Below are 16340 nucleotides of genomic sequence, written 5' to 3'. Positions count from 1 at the left end.
TTCAGAACTTCGATCGGACTGAAGTTCCTGTCGAGGGGACTGCGGATTTGGAAATAAAAATTGGGTGGCACAAGGTGAAACACCCGTTCATAGACATGACTCCAGAGGGCACACCCTGTCTACTGGGGAATGACATCCTGCATAGGTTGTCCTCCCTAATAGACTGTGTGAACAAGGTCCTCTGGACCCAGACTAACAGGCAGATAAAATTAAAACATAGTGTCAACCATGTTAGTTTAAATGGCACATGCCAAATGGTGGAACAGAAACCTGATCATATTGAGTTCCATTTTCAGAACAACCAAATACCTGACATGACAGTAATTGCTATAGGACAACAAACTGGTGATGGGAACTCCTCTCCATTTCGGAAAATCAACCTTCTAAAATATTATGAAATTCTATACCAATGCACAATCTGAAAATCCCAATTCCATAGTCAAGAGTGATGAGAAACCAGCTCAAAGTTTAGCTGACATTCAGAAAATTAGAGAACAGCTATTCATCCCTATTCAGTTAAATGAGGGGAAGGAATCTATTCTCGCCCGAGTGTGCGTGAACAACGGTAAGAGCTTCATCAGCAAAGCCATGTTCCAAAAACTCCCAAAAGATCCAGCCATTCCCACATTTAAATTGATCGATACATGGGAAATGAGCCTGGAAACTCCCAATTCCGAACATCTCCTGCCTAGCAGGTGTAGGCTAAACATTTCTATAGGAAACAAAAGCATAGTACATAATTGTTGGGTCATGCAAGATGTCCCTGCTGCATTCTATTTAGGCAGTGACATTCTCTATCGTTTTGCCATTAATTTGGACCTGAAAAAAACAAAGCCTGGTCCCGATTAGGTAATCCCATGGACTTTGATGATTCAGAAAAAGCATTTCGGTCAGCCCAATTGCTGCCGTATGCAGATAAAGTTCAAATTGGAGAGGAAGTCAACATCCCAGGACGGACACGACTATAACCACTTGAATGAAAAATTAAAAGAGGACAGAAATTGCAAAACCCTGACACCTATGTTCACCTCAATGCCCATCTCCAACAGCAAGGGTTGGGGTTAAACCAAACACCATTAGTCAATGTAGAACACAACACCATTCCAATATTGATGGATAACAGTGACATTAGGAGTATCACTCGGGGCGCAGGCATCATTCTTGGATTGGCAGTTGATGACCAACATTTTTCCATAGATATAGGTAATGAACTGATAGGACCAATCCCCAATGACTGTTTTGACAATGATAGTGACAATGACATAACACCAGAAAGGATCTTCACCCAGCAAGGGGGGGAATATCCTGGTGTACTCTTCCTGCCCTTACGGCGAGGAAGAGGTGGCCTGTGACATCAGGCGGGATGAGGTGATCTTCCAGTTCCACAAGGACTGCCTCCCTTGCCTGAAATCCTCTGTTCAGGTCAATACTTTAACCAGAGACCTCTCTACCCAGCTGGAGGAGGCTGCTGAAATAGCCAAACCGGAAGTCTTTCTAGGCTTCAGGCAAATGGTTGAAGAGAGAGTCAACCTAGCTGATGCCTGTGAGACTCTGGAGCAAAAGCAAAAGTTGAAGCAGGTGTTCTTAGATTTTCAAAATCTCTTTGCAGTAGACTCATGTGACTGTGGCCGCACCTAAATCCATACAACCACAATTCCCACGGACCCTGGTATGACTCCAGTGTTTGTGAAGCAATAGCGCTTGCCTCTCGCATCCATGGAGTCCCTGACAGAAATTATCAAAAAACTTGAGTCCTGTGGGATAATTCGTCGAGTCCACAGCATCTTCAATAATCCGGTGGTGGGAATTTTAAAACCCAACGTCCAGTGGAGACTCTGTGCTGACCTGAAGGAGCTGAACAAATGGGTCCATATGTTCTGATGGCCTCTCCCCTACATTGACCAGCGGCTGGCCCTGATCCAGAGGTCAAAGGCATACACTGCCATTGACCTGACCAATGGGTACTGACCGTGCATGTCAGTAGGGAGGACCAATACAAGCTCGCTTTTACCTTCGGGGGCAGCAGTACACATGGACCCGGACTCCCTTTGGATACATCAACTCCAGCAACAAATTTAGCATCTTCTTAGATAAGGCCATGCCCAACCTGGGTGAAAGGGGTAGCCTGGACTATGTAGATGATGTCCTGATCAAAAGTTCAACTATGGAAGAACACATAGCAGAAATCTGTTATGTTCTTACCCAGTTGAGGGCTGTCGGAGCAAAACTATCTTTTCAAAAGGTACAGTGGTGCAGGATCCGTGTTAACTTCTTGGGGCATGAGATACCTCCTGAGGGTCTCTGTCCCCAAGAAAAGAAAGTGGAAGCACTTTTGAAACTCAAAGACCCCACAACTATGCGTGAGCTAAGGAGCCTCCTTGGACTGACTAATTACAGTAGGACATTCATTGCGGATTATGCAGAGATCACAAGCCCCCTGATCCATCTGTTGAAGGGGGTGTCAAGTGGGAATGGGGTCCAGAACAAGCCGAGGCAGTAAAGCAACTCAAAAGAAGTCTCTCACAAGCGCCTTGTCTCGCTTACTCTGTCAAAAACAAGGAGTTCTTCTTGGAGACAGGGTTCTCGAATACATGCTTGACAGCAGTATTATATCAAAAGCATGACAAGGTCAATAAAGTCATCTCCTACGCAAGTAGGACTCTATCCTCTGTCTAGGAAAAATTCAACAATTGTGAGAAGGCACTCCTGGAAACGGTGTGGACATTGAACAATTACCGCCTGTTCATCCAGGGAGAACACATCATAGTGGAGATTCTACGCCAGCCTTTGCAATACCTCCAAAGTGACAAAATCCGTCCGGAAATGTGAGTAATTCCAGAATTACTTCCTGGATTCTGACAATGCAAGGCTTTCCTGTGGAGGTCAGATATGGCCAAAACAGAAAGAGTCCCCTCGTGCAAGGTCTAGCTGACTTGCGTGATTGTGCCAGAGAAAATTGTCTTGAGGACGAAAGTTTTAAAACCCAGGACAACATAGAGGCGTACCTGAATTCCCCGCACAAAGTCTATGAAGAAGACAAGTGCAAGGGAATGCCCACAATTTATGTGGACAGGTGCTGCTACCATGTTGACAACAACGGGGAAAAGGAACTGGTGGCTGGCATTGGGAATGCCTGGGTAAATGAGGCCCCTGAACCTTCCGCCGGGTACAAAATCAGTCCCCGCAGTAGTCAGGTGGCAGAGTTGATGGCAGTTCATCAAGCAATCCTCACTGCCGTCGAACACCAACTCCACGAACTGGTCATAATCACTGATTCAGATTATATCCAGAACGGGTTCGTGAAGCACCTGGTTAATTGGAAAACCAGAGGCATGCTATGTGATAACAACAAACTGCTCAAACATGGCCAGCTAATACAAAAATATTGATGATCTGGTCACATCCAATGGGATGACCATCTATTGGAAGACTATCAAGGGTCATTCCAGAATAGGGGGAACAGACAAAACTGGAAATGACCTAGCTGATCAGTTGGCCAAAACCGGAGCCATCCAAGGGGATCTCCTTGAGATCGAGTCCCTGTTGGGGGAAATCCAGGTCACTGCAATCACTAGGTTCCAGACAAATGCTCACAATTAACTCTAAAATGCCCAGTGGAACAAGGAGACCCCAGATGCTGATTTAATCACGGCACAAAAAGGGGATCCAATCATTGGTACATTTTATCAACACATTGAGGATCCTGAGAACTTCCCCCTGACGTATACCGATTGCATTGGGAAAGAGGACCTCAAGGTGTTAATGAAATTTCCAAAAATGTTGTGAATCCAAGATGGTTTGTTCGTAAGGAGATCCATATCTGGCTGTGACCAGTGGGTGGTCCCTACCTCATTCCAAAGCCTGATGCTAAGTCGCGCCCATGATGCGGCCACAGCCAGTCATCAGTGGTTTCACACTATCTTAGAAATCTTGCGAGAGGTTGTATACTGGCCACACATGGGCAGGACCTCGACCAATACTTGAAGGGGAGTTTTGTGTGTGCACAATTTCAGCCAACCTCACTCACACACCGAGCTCCCCTCCAAAAGAGGGGGATGACACTGCCTTGGTCAGATTTACAAGTAGATTTTATTGGGCCTGTGATTCGCTCCTCTAAGGGGAACCAGTACATGTTAACCGTAACATGCTTGTTTACCAAATGGGCGGAATGTCTCCCGGCCCCAAATTGAAAGGCAGAAACAGCAGCTGCCCTGATGATCAATCACATCTTCTCTCATTTTGAACTACCCCAAAGGATTGAGTCAGACCGAGGTAGTCACTTCACCAGCGAAGTGATGACAAAGATGTGGGAGATACTTGGGGTAAAAAAGAAAACTTCACATCGCATACCGGCAGTCCTCTAGTGGTGGAGTTACAAGGTACAATACACAATTGTGAGCATACTAAAAAAGTTTGGGGCAGACTCTGGGCCAAGTTGGGACATCCGATTACCGCTTGTCCTGATGGCCATCAGATCTACCCCTTCTTCTATGACTAAGATGTCTCCATTTGAGCTGATGACTGGACGAAGGATGATGCTACCCCAGCGTCTGCTCTATAGAACACAAGAGCAGACCCTGATAAATGCCTCCACAACTCATGAGTATGTTGAGAATCTGAGAAAACTCCTTCAACATGCTTTTGCGGATGCTCAGCGGAATCTAGAAAGATCTGCAGACAGCATGAAAACTCATTATGATCTAAAGACAACCAAAAAGGAATACCAAGTAGAAGACAGGGTCTACTTTTACAATTTCCAAAGAAACCAGACCAAAGAGCACACATTTTTGCCTAGATGGCCAAACAAAATCTCACCAGTCGCCTACAGAATCCGCATCCCCAAAGGTGACTTGACAGAAGAGAAATGGGTCCACATCAATCTGCTAAAGAGTTGTCACCCTAGGCACACTTTGCAACAAATAGAGGAGTCCATAGAAAACCCAGTGGGGAAAACATCTGAAGCATAGGAATAGTTCAATTGTCACATAATGCATGCGTATCCCACTGCTGTCACCCCGATTGGGAGCAGTTATTGGGAAAACTGTGGTAACCTGTTTGTGTTCTATTTCTAGATTTGCACCAGTTGCACTGTCATTACCAAGGAGGACCACATCGGAGACCCGGAATGAGAAACCCAAGGAAATCCGGGGTGTTGCTCCACACCAGAAAGGAAAACCCAAGAGAAGGCTGGGGGTATCGTTCCATGTTCCAACCCGAGGCAGCGAGGGGAGCGCATCGCATCGTTCGCGGATGGAACAAGGACTCATACCCGACTGAACCTGCTTTCTCAATAAAGGAATCCCACTTGCCCAATTCTCCCTCGGCTCGAAATCTCAGGAGACTTGTGCGGGGGAAGTGTGGGATATATTGACCCACTCAGCTGTGCTTCACCACATCACTAAGCTGCATTTGCACAAGAAACAGCAAAATGGCTGCGCTGGATACTGTGCGAGCCAGTACCTCAAAACTGCATTTTTGCAACAACCAAAAAGATGGCTGCATCATCCTGCCACACACACTTCAGGCAGTATGAAATGGGGGACACACTTCAGGAGTGTGCCAGTGTACATTGCAACATATAAAGGGAATTAAGTCAAAAGGCAGCATTGCTTTGCTGAAAACCCAATATTCCTCTTCAAAATTAATCTTTTTCACCCTTTAAAAATGCTGCTTTGGCGCAAAATCCATCCATTCATTCTGAAATCACTGTAATGGAGAAGGCCCTGGTAGGCCCAGGAGAATTCAGTGTGCCTCAAAAAAAACGGGCGTAATTCCTGAATGACAGGTTCTGTCAAAGTAGATTTGAAAGAAATCAACAAGAAACTTTACTTTCACTCACACAGGAACACACGTTCATTTTCTTTAAAATGTAGCAAATACCAGCTGTCTTCAAAGGAACTCCAACTATCTGAGCCTGGTCGGTTTCATATATCAGTGTTCAGATAAAACTCATGCTTACAACAAAATGACTTTAGGTGCAAAGACATTGTGGAAATTTAATGAAGCTGCCAAACCGAATTAAAAAAAGAAATGTCAGCTTTTCAGCACGTGTAAAAAATAGGCTTTTACAAAATAAAGGAAAATCAAATGTCTGGGTTTTTAAACAGTACACTGGTAAATAAAAGCTTCACAGTCTTTAGTAATATGAAGGGGTTTGTTACTGGTGAGACTGTATTACATGTGTTATTTGATGCAACAGGCTTGTCTAATTCTGGATTTAAGATCAACAAGTGAAGGATTTTAAAATCACGGTGGCTGGAGTTGCAAAGTTGAAAAACAGGTTTCTGCCAAAAGGGAGGGCTATCTCTCTCAGCAGATCCTGGCAACCCCCTGATAATTATAGGGTGGAACAGACTTTCGTCTCTGCTGGGACCCAGGACAATGATGTTCCCAGGAAAGGAAGCTGGAGGTGTGAGGGACAACAACAACTTCAATCAGGCTGAGGAACCCCACATCCTGCTTGGAAGGAACTGCGAGTTGGTGTCAGTGGAAGAGACGAAAAAAGGATTCAGTGACTCCCATTTGTTTCTAAAGACTATTACATAAGGAAACGTTAAAGACCTATGTCCCGGCAGCAAAACTTTGAAGAAATGTAGAATTTTCGCAGTGTAAAAGTGAATTTTTTCAGGCTTTAGTTTAAAACTTGGTAGAATGTATTGACACCAAGGGGACAGGAAGGGTGATATATGTTGGATTACAAGAAAAGTATCCATGTTGCAAATGTAAAATTGTGTACATACATTCCTCATGACAATCCTCACCCATGTATAAAGTTGTAGAATTTTGAGAAAGGTAAATCCCATTGAAAAGTGAAAAAACTGGTAGAAGAGCGAAACCAGGCCTCACACACTGGAGGTTTGGATTGAAAGGTGAGGCACAAAATATGTAACCTGTGTATCTGATTTGCCTAGGGGTTGCAACTGTATAAATATAGGTTTGTGGAAAAATTAGATTTTAGTTCCAGTAACTATGGGAGGTTTCTGGACACTGTACAATTCACCCCATAAACCTGACATTTTTTTCTGAAATCCATCCAGTGGAGAGCTAGGCGGAGACTCCAATCCTTGTCCAATAATGTTGTTAGAAGCGTGTGTAGTTAAGCCTGCCCCAGTCATATACTGTGATGATGTCACCAGGCATTATAAATAAGAGCCCCTGACAACACACAGGGACTCTTCCTGATTTTCCTGCGCTGCGTTCCTTTACTCGTCTTCTATCCAGACTCCAGATCCCAACTCCAAGGCCAAGCATTGCTGATCTTACGCCAGGGCCATTGCAACACCCAAGCATTGCTGATCCTGCTCTAGCAAGGCCTACAATATTCAAAACCCACTAATCTCCCATTAACAAGAAGAAAGCTGTGGTACCTTTGGAATCCGGATCCAACTTGGCTTGCTGCCACTTACTGCATGCTGCTGTCATCCTGCTACCCTGATGCCCTATCTTATCCTGTGACCAGAAGTGCTACCCGGTAACCAGTCAATGCCCAGCTGATCCTCCCCCACTAATTTAGTCCGGCTGTTCTTTGTTAGACCAGATCCATGTGGTGACCAGAGCGCTGATTGCCCAAATCCAAAAACTAAAAAGCAGACTGTGAGTATCAATAGGAACCACAGAAAAACTAGTATACCTTGCCTTGCTTTGTTTCATCCCAATCTCTAAACTATCCTATTCTGACCCAGATAGCTTATTAAAACTGTCACAATCATTCATGCTACCCTGCTTTGATTTCTTATGCTAGCGTCATCTGCTTAGTAATTCCGCCTTGCGTCAATCCTAAATTATCAATCCTATTTCGAGTGATCGGACTGGTTCTGCCAGGGCGGGCACTGGGGAACTAGGGTTGATTTTGTGGATCAATCCTGGAGCTTACTGTGTCCCTCTTTGGTATCCTAGCCTGAATGCTCTAGTATAGAGTAAAACTGTTCTTGTCAAAACTGATTTCCTTTCCTTTTTCACTGCTTTATTTTCCTGAAAACGCACCTCACTCTATCTAGTATAACTCATTCAATTTTCCAGATAGAGACCTAATTTCACTTCCATCTTGTAGCGAATATCCGTAGCTACAACCCAACCCAAAAACCGCATTGCGATTTACCATATTTCACCCATTTTTATTAAAAACCGTTTTGGTAATTTCAGGCGGGAATTGCAAAAGTTCGCTAATTTTCTAACCTGTTATTTGCAAACATGCTTTAAAACTTGCCATTCATTTTCCAACTGTATCCTCTACCTGATCCATTGCTTGTGATTGTTGGTATCTTTACATTGTTGCTTTAGTGAAAAACTGCATTTATTTCAAGATTTTTACACACAATCAGTATTTCATTCATCCATTTCGGAGTGTCGTTTTTAGCATTGCCAGGGCTTGAAATACGTTTTTCTCTCTTGTTTGGGGAGGGAAGGTCGGATTTCAATTTGGGTTCTTGTCTGTCATTCCTGATTACCTGCTGATTCTGTTTATCCTTTTAGAATTGATTATTTGTGGGCTGAGGGAACCTTGCAGGGGGAAATTCTAACTCAAGTGCTATTTTACCTAAAATCAAAAAGTGCTCCTATTCCCTGGTGTTTTGTAGATGTGTTTGTCAATAGAATGTTAAACTAAGTGCATTGCTTACAATCCTGTTGTTCTTATCACCGCATTGGTGATTGCTGCCCTATATTCAAAATTGTATGATTTTTGTTTTAATTTTCAAATAAATAAATAAATATGATATTTTATCAACCAGCCTGGTTCATGGTCCATTGTGACCCAGGGTATTTGAAAAGGGGATGTGATATGAGTGGTGTATCATCTCAATATTGAATCTAATCTAACAAGCATTTCAATCGCCCGCTGCAAACTGGGCCGAGACTAAGGTGTGTGTGGCCTGATTGAAATCCTTAGCAGTAGCAACGCACTGGCACCCTTTCTGGCACACTACAGCTCTGCTTTCCTGGGCCTCTGCACCCGGCAAGTCTGACCAGACAGGAGCAACAGACCCGGAAACCAGAGTTGTTGCGGTAGAACTGGCACTGTTAGCAACCGTGCCGGTGCTTCAGAGTCCGGGAATGGGGACTAACATTTTCCGGCACCAGGATATCAGGCAGTGGAAACAGAGTTTCAATCCGGCGGCAACGCGCCGGTAGCACCAGCGGGATACTGCCGGACTTATAATGAGACCGAGTGGCTGTGGGCACTGCCTTGAGGGCGTAGGGTAACAGAAATTCACATTTATTTTTCTGTCTGGTCATGTAAAATGAGTGGCATATGAGTAAAGAATTAAAAGCTATGCTGTATTAGCAGAACGTTAGATATGTTGCATTCATTTTAAAGAGGCACATTTTGTGTTGTCTCCAAGCCTAAAACCTGAGTTGGATGGTCTGATCACCGTCTCATCCCTGGTGGGGGACCTAGTAGGTTTGTAGGACCCACTTTTTGCATGCCTTTCTTCTGAGTTTATTGTGAATCTCCGAAAAATTGTGTATCACATTTTGATGTATGAACCACAGATCGAGGAAGCCATACCTGCAGTTATTTCAGTTGTGTAATTAACTTAAATACTTAGCTAAACATTCAAGAAACAGCAGGGTGGCCGTTTCCGGCGTGAAGAGGTAGTCATTTGCTTGATGCAGATATCCTGGGCAGTATAGTGTGAAGGGTGCTTGTTTGCATACAGCAATCAGAGCTGATGGGTCCATCTCCATCCCTCAGTGCCTTTGCAGTAGGTGTTTCATCTGTGTTTCTTTGGAAAAGGGTTCACATCTGAAAACACTACTAACCCAAACCAATGGGGGAACCTAATCGGACACCCACATGTGTGCCAGAAAACTAAATGTTCACATCTCAACCCACCACAAGTCAATATATCTGTGCTCTTTATCAAGTACTAGGGACATAGTTATTCCCCAATAGGACCACCAATGTGTAATCCACAATGATCGAATGACAAGTACAATAGATACCCACAACACGTTGGCCAGCAATGTGGTTCACCAGTCTTCAGGTGAGCCTGGGATATTAATTTTACACACATAAAATACCATCATTATTTGTTATGAATTTGAATTTTTGTAAGATACATTCTTCATCAATCATAAATTGGGTCCATCTGACATTAACACTGCATACATAAAAATAAAAATAAAAACTCATTGTTAAATAAAGACACCCCAGACTTATCACCGTCAAATGTTACACAGTGTAAGTAAAAAGGGTTTTTATGTGTAAAAAAAATACTATTTGAATCTTGCATAGCACCATTATAGATATATAGGCTGTCTAAGAAAACTCTGGTCGTGTGTTCCACTGTGAGGTATGAATTAAAAAAAATGACAATTTCTGTTAAGTGCAAATAATGGGGTTGGTATCGACGTCGAATACATGCACAGATCAACCTATCCTCAAAGGTGACACGCACATTTAGGGTCTTGGCAGGGAGTGCAGTGAATTGTCATGGTCCGACTCACAAAATCCGCAGAGGAACTGACGTGAGCACGCACAGAGCCCCTGTCCCCAACACATTTAAAACATTCTGCCCACGACAGAACGCGATGTGACGGAGAGACGAGCAGGATGGGAACATTTTGGCCGGATAGGAACAGGCATCTTCTCTTCGGCGAGAGGCATGCAGGTGAGTAGGGTTGGGGCCGGCAGTTGTTCTGTGGAGCACCAGTGGGGAAAATGTGAATGGTCCGACAGGGTACCACAGTGGCAGAGAAAGTACTGGACACAACAGGGAGGAACACGCATGCAAAAAGATCAACTTGGGTTGCAGTCAGTAGCAGGAATGGGTCACAACAAAGGAGCAAAAGCAAGTGAAGACTTTTGCTGGAATCATGGTAGGCCAATGAGATTGCGTGGCAAAGAGAGTGAGCAGAGGGCCATCTTGCGCCGTCTGTTGCATACACACGTGGGCTGTGTCTTTGCTGATAACTGGGCAATGCATAGACTTAGATAGAGCTAACCCCCAAAGTGGCCCCAGAGCAACGAGACCTGCAGAGCCAAGGATCTGCAAGAGAATCAGAGGTGAGTCCTGACGAGGGATGCTTGAGCTTGAAAGTGCTCGACTTGACCTCTGAAGAAAAGGTTACACTTGCATCAAACTGATTTGCTTAATCTCCGTTTCGGTTCAAGTCGGTTGAAGTCAAATTGAGGCAGAGGTCAGTAAGGCTTGAAATGAGTTAAACATCTTTAAAAATCCATGTGGATTTTATGAAAGGATGGGGCAGATTTTCTAAACTTTTTTGGGCGCAAGAGATGAGCTGTGCTTGCACATCTCATCACTTTTACTAGAAAAAAGCTGCACCCTATCAATGATGTGCCCGTTCCGGTGCTCTTGCCCTCCCCTTTGTGCCAGTCAGGGGATGTTTTTGTGTATTTCAAATCACACCGCGAAACTACAAAAGGAATGCTCTTTGAAATGCACACAAAATATTCACATTTCCCTGCGCCTATTTAGAAACAGGGACAAGGGAATGCACAATAAATGATGGGGGTCATTGCTGACGCTGTAATGTATTTTCTTTTAATTGGAACAGCAGTGGTAAGAGGCACTGCTGTCCAACTTTCATTTCTATCCCTCAAACAGGGAGAGACATGTTTCTTCTTTTTAATATTTCACAGCTGGCGCTTTAGGAGGTGTCACTGTAAAATGCCCTCTGACCTCCAAAGGGGGACCTGGGAGCCTGTCATACATTAGTGCACAATAATTTATGCAAAAGGGGCTGGCCATCACATCAATTGCGCTGCATCACAGCCCCCCCCCCCCGCCCCATGCAGAGCTCACCTTTGTGGATAAGGTGTTTTTTTGGGCATCACAGGCATGCACATTTAGATATTTTCCACCCCCTTTGCACATTTGCACAAAAAAAAGACGTGTCTGTGCATTTCAAAGTGCACCCCGAATCCACAGATGGAACACTGCTTGAAATGAGCATGAATTAGTCACATTGCCTTCTGCCTATTTGGAATAGGCGCCGTGGGGTGCAAATTGCAAGTTAGGGTCATTGCAACAGTGCCGGGAGCCTGTCATACATTAGCGTCAGGAGCAGTATGCCAAACTAATTTATGCAAGGGGTATGGCCAGCCATTATCTGCACTTTTTCACTTTGCGGTCATTTTGATGTCCCTGTGGTATCATTTACTTGGCCAGTGGTAACACTGATTTCTAGGATAGTCTGTGAGTATCCTAGAACTCAGTATTACCAAAGAACAAGTTGCGTCGTACCATCAATGATATGATATGATATGGCATTTATAACGGGCCTATACACGGTTCCATGTAATAATGTCGCCACACAAATCTCGCCATGCAAAAATATCGCCGAAAAATTGCCGTTTTTTGTGGCAACATTATTGCATGGAACATGCGGGGGACACCCCCGCAACCCCAAACTTTTTTTTTCTTTTTTTTTTCTTGCCCTTGTCCCCATATATATCGTTACCCAAATAATATCGCCACGACATTTCACAGCGATATTATTTACGGTGGCCATATATATGGCGATATTATTACCTGATACACTATACACAAGTGTTTCAAGGCGATCCTACTAGGCCAGGTGTCATTCAGATCGTGCAAGTGCGTGGGAAGGGGCAGGGACAGTGCAGTACATGAGAATAGATAATGACAATAAGTAAGTAATGGCCAGCAAGTGGCAAGTGCATGGATAAGCACAGACATCAGGTGTCGAGGGCTGGTAGGGGGACTCTAGGGATACAGAAACAGTCCCCAAGTGCGGGGGTTGCCAGGTGGGCAGTGCAGGTGTATGCCGCTGGTGGGGGAGGGAGCTGGGCCCGAGATCAGAGGGTGTCCAGGTAGCCAGTGCGGTTCAGGTTACAGTCAGGAGGTCAGCAGAGGAGAGGAGGAGAAAAAGCAGAAGCAAAGAGAAAGGTTTTGAGGTGTTTCCGGAACCAGAGATGGTTCTCCTCAAGTTTAAGGGAGTCTGTTCCAGAGGGAGGCACCAGCCGAAGAAAAAGATCTACCGCCAACACGCTGCTTGGAGAAGCGACTGACCCTGAGGGAGTTGGGGGGGATTAGCAAAGAGCTTGAGAAGGAAGATATTTAGGAAGAGAGAGTTGAAGGTACTGAGGCCCCAGGCCCCAAAAGGTCTTGTGGACGATGCAGAGAGTTTTGAACTTAATCTCGCAGCCACTGGAAGCCAGTGCAGAGATTTCAGTCCTGGAGAGATACGATCCCTGGGTTTGAGGCCAAGGACAAGTCTCGCAGTCCTGTTCTGGATAAGTTGTAGAGGGCGGAGAGTAGAAGCAGGAAGATTTAGAAAGAGGCTATTGCAATAGTCCAGCCTAGAGAGGAACAGAGCTCTGGAGAGAGTGAACTTCTGGGGGAAGGAGAGTAAAGGAAGAATACCTCTGAGGAGGTGCAGTTGGTAGTGTGACTTCTTAGAGACGCCAGATATGTGAGGATAGAAGGAGAGTGTGGAGTCGAAGATGACCCTGAGGTTTTTAGCCTTGCAGGTGGGAGCAGGAAGAGGGCCAAGAGAGGCCGGCCAGAGAGCTACAGGAAAGGAGGGAGTGGGTGTGCCGATGAGGAGAATCTCAGTCTTACTTGCATTAAGGGAGAGGTCATTAGCGGCACACCACTCCTGGATATCAGACAGACAGTCAGAGATGAGGGAAGGAGAGGAGGAGGCCGAGGGTAGCCTGAAAATGAGCTGGGTGTCATCCACATAGAACTGGAAGTTGGGGCAGAGAGCGGCGATGTGGTGGGCAAGAAGTGCCAGGTATTGGTTGAACAACCAGGAAGAGAGGTTAGACCCCTGGGGCACACCACACGTAGAGAAAAAGATAGTGGAGAGAGAGGAAGGATCCAAGGTGGACCTGGGAGGGTTGGTCAGAGAGGAAAGAAGTCAGCCATGCCAGAGGCTGACCAGTGATACACAGGTTGTCACAGAGACTGTTGAGCAGGATGGCATGGTTGACAGTGTCAAAGGTAGAAGAGAGATCAAGCAGGATGAGGACGCAGGGGGTTTTAGAGTCCAGGTTGGAGAGCAAGTCTTCACGAATGCTCAGGAGAGCAGTTTCTGTGTTTCTGGCAGCTCTGAAGCCAGACTGATGGTTATGAAGACAACCAACAGATTAAGTGTGGAGATTAAGCTGGGAGATGGCCAGTTTCTCCAGGAGCTTGCCCAGGAACGGAGTGATAGAGATTGGGCAATAGTTAGCCGGGCAGGAGCGGTCGGCAGAGGGTTTCTTAAGAAGAGGGTGCACAAGGGACTGCTTCAGGGAGGATGGGAAGACTCTAGTGGCGAAGGAGTGATTGCAGAAATCAGCCAGGGCCGGAGCCAGGGAGTCGATGTGGTCCTTGATAGTTTTGGAGGAACAGGGGTGAACCTGTTTTGATGAGACTTTCATAGATCAGTCTTGTCTAGGTCTACGTATATGAGCGACTCGAATTTTGAATGAAAATGTTCAAACCATTTGGAGCCTCAGCTCCTGATTGAAGCTTTTCAGCCAAATCAAACCAACATTGTTTATATTAGATTGAATCTTTTTCCGGACCGGGCATTGATGCATAAGGGGAATGAAACTGTTGGTAGCGCTGACAGAGACAAAAACAGGGAGAACATGTTTCCAAAAGTGTTTTTCTGGACCAAGGCCTTTCAGTAAAGTATTTTTTCAAGCTTCTGCCATCAAATTCAGGAATCAAGAACAAACTGAATGTCAGGAGCAGAAGAATCAGAAAAAAAACATTACAGAGGAGCTCGTCTGCTGTTGGGCAGGGTGAACAGACTTAAGGAGGGTCAAATGAAACACAGTTCCAATTTGAAAGGTGCTGAGGAAACAGGTTCCAAGATACTAAAAGGACCAGAAAAGCAGGGCTTCAGCTTGCAATTACATTGTGGAATCTGGATGTTCTTTTTTGATAGCCAAACTCGACAGTGAACTGCATGGGAAGGAGTCAGTCACCCCTTATGATTGGCCAGGCACTTGGCAGTGTCTTTAGCCTGTTGTAGTGAATGCTGGGCTATCTCTTGTGCTGTTGGGATGGGACTGGCTTTGGGCCGCGGGACTGGGAACATGCATTGGCGGCAACCTGTCAGGCAGTAGATATGGGACATGCCATGGATAGGTGATGAGTGTTGTTGTTGGTAAATGCGGCTATCAGAAGGATATTAAAAGGCACAGCTGTTTTATCACACTATTACTCCATTCTGTTAGTCCATCGGTTTGTGGGTGCAAAGCAGTAGAGTGGTGAACTGGGAAACCTAGTGGATGTGTCAAGGTGTGCCAGATTTGGCCATAAATGGGAGTCCCCAGACTGATGCTACTCTGTCAGGTAAGACGTGAAGGCAGAGGACATGCTGCTCAAACACATAGGCCAGGTTTTCTGCAGAATGTAGCATTGTAGGGAGATGGAAGTGTCCCATTTTAGAATTATTTGTTTACTGCCCAGATAACATTGTTCCTATGTAAAAGAGACGGCTCAGTGATTAAGTCCATTGGTACAACCAAACAGTGTCTGTCAGAAACCTCTATCAGCTATAAGAGGTTAGCCAGCGGTTGCCGATTTTCCCTCTCCTTTGCCCACATGGTGTATGCACGTACATAAGATTTAATCTCCTTTGCTGTGTGGGAACACCAACACCAATGCTAAACCATTTCCTTCATCTTAATTTGCCTGGGATGTCCATACACTGGATGCTGCTTCCTTCGATAACTATGGTCTTGGCATGTGTCAATGGACTGGCAGGGAAAAGACAAGGCGGTTAAATGCTTTCAGTTTTCTTTCTCTTGGACCAGATATCCTGGATTTGCTAATCAATTAAAAGTGCTAAGTTTACAAGGTCTTAGATGGTAGCCGGGACAAGCCAACCATGTACTAAGGCACCCTGGATTAGGAGTCCGTTTTTCGAATTATGCAATGTAGGCAAGCAGATCCCTAACCCTCTGTTTCAACATAAGCATTTCCACTTCCTTGGCCTAAGGTGAGGTGTTGACTGGAAAAAGTTTCTTAAACAAGACACTGAATTCTGCATAATTCCTAACAATTGGGCCATATCAGTTTAGTATTTGGGGGCTGTGGGGGCTTCTAGGTACAAAACTGTAGAGAAGCAGCTTCATGCCCCTGCAGGAAACCCTGCCCCCCAACTTCTCATATGTTGGAAGCCTGAGATCGTGCAGTGTTTGACACTAGCAGCTGTGCCAATACTACAATGTATGTTCGCAAGAAGATACCATTAAGACAACCCTATTGAATGTATCTCCGAAGGGACAACAATTGGAGGGGGAACTCCCTGAAGGAATATGAGAAAAGAGCAAGGAAAGAAACCTATGACATCATAAGAGTGTATGAATGACTTCTCAGGATACTGGCTGAGGAGGATGTATGGATTTT

Source organism: Ambystoma mexicanum, chromosome 1p, assembly GCF_040938575.1.
Source record: "Ambystoma mexicanum isolate Mex_15411 chromosome 1p, UKY_AmexF1_1, whole genome shotgun sequence".
Taxonomy (NCBI): Eukaryota; Metazoa; Chordata; class Amphibia; order Caudata; family Ambystomatidae; genus Ambystoma; species Ambystoma mexicanum.
Note: the sequence above shows the minus strand (reverse complement) of the source record.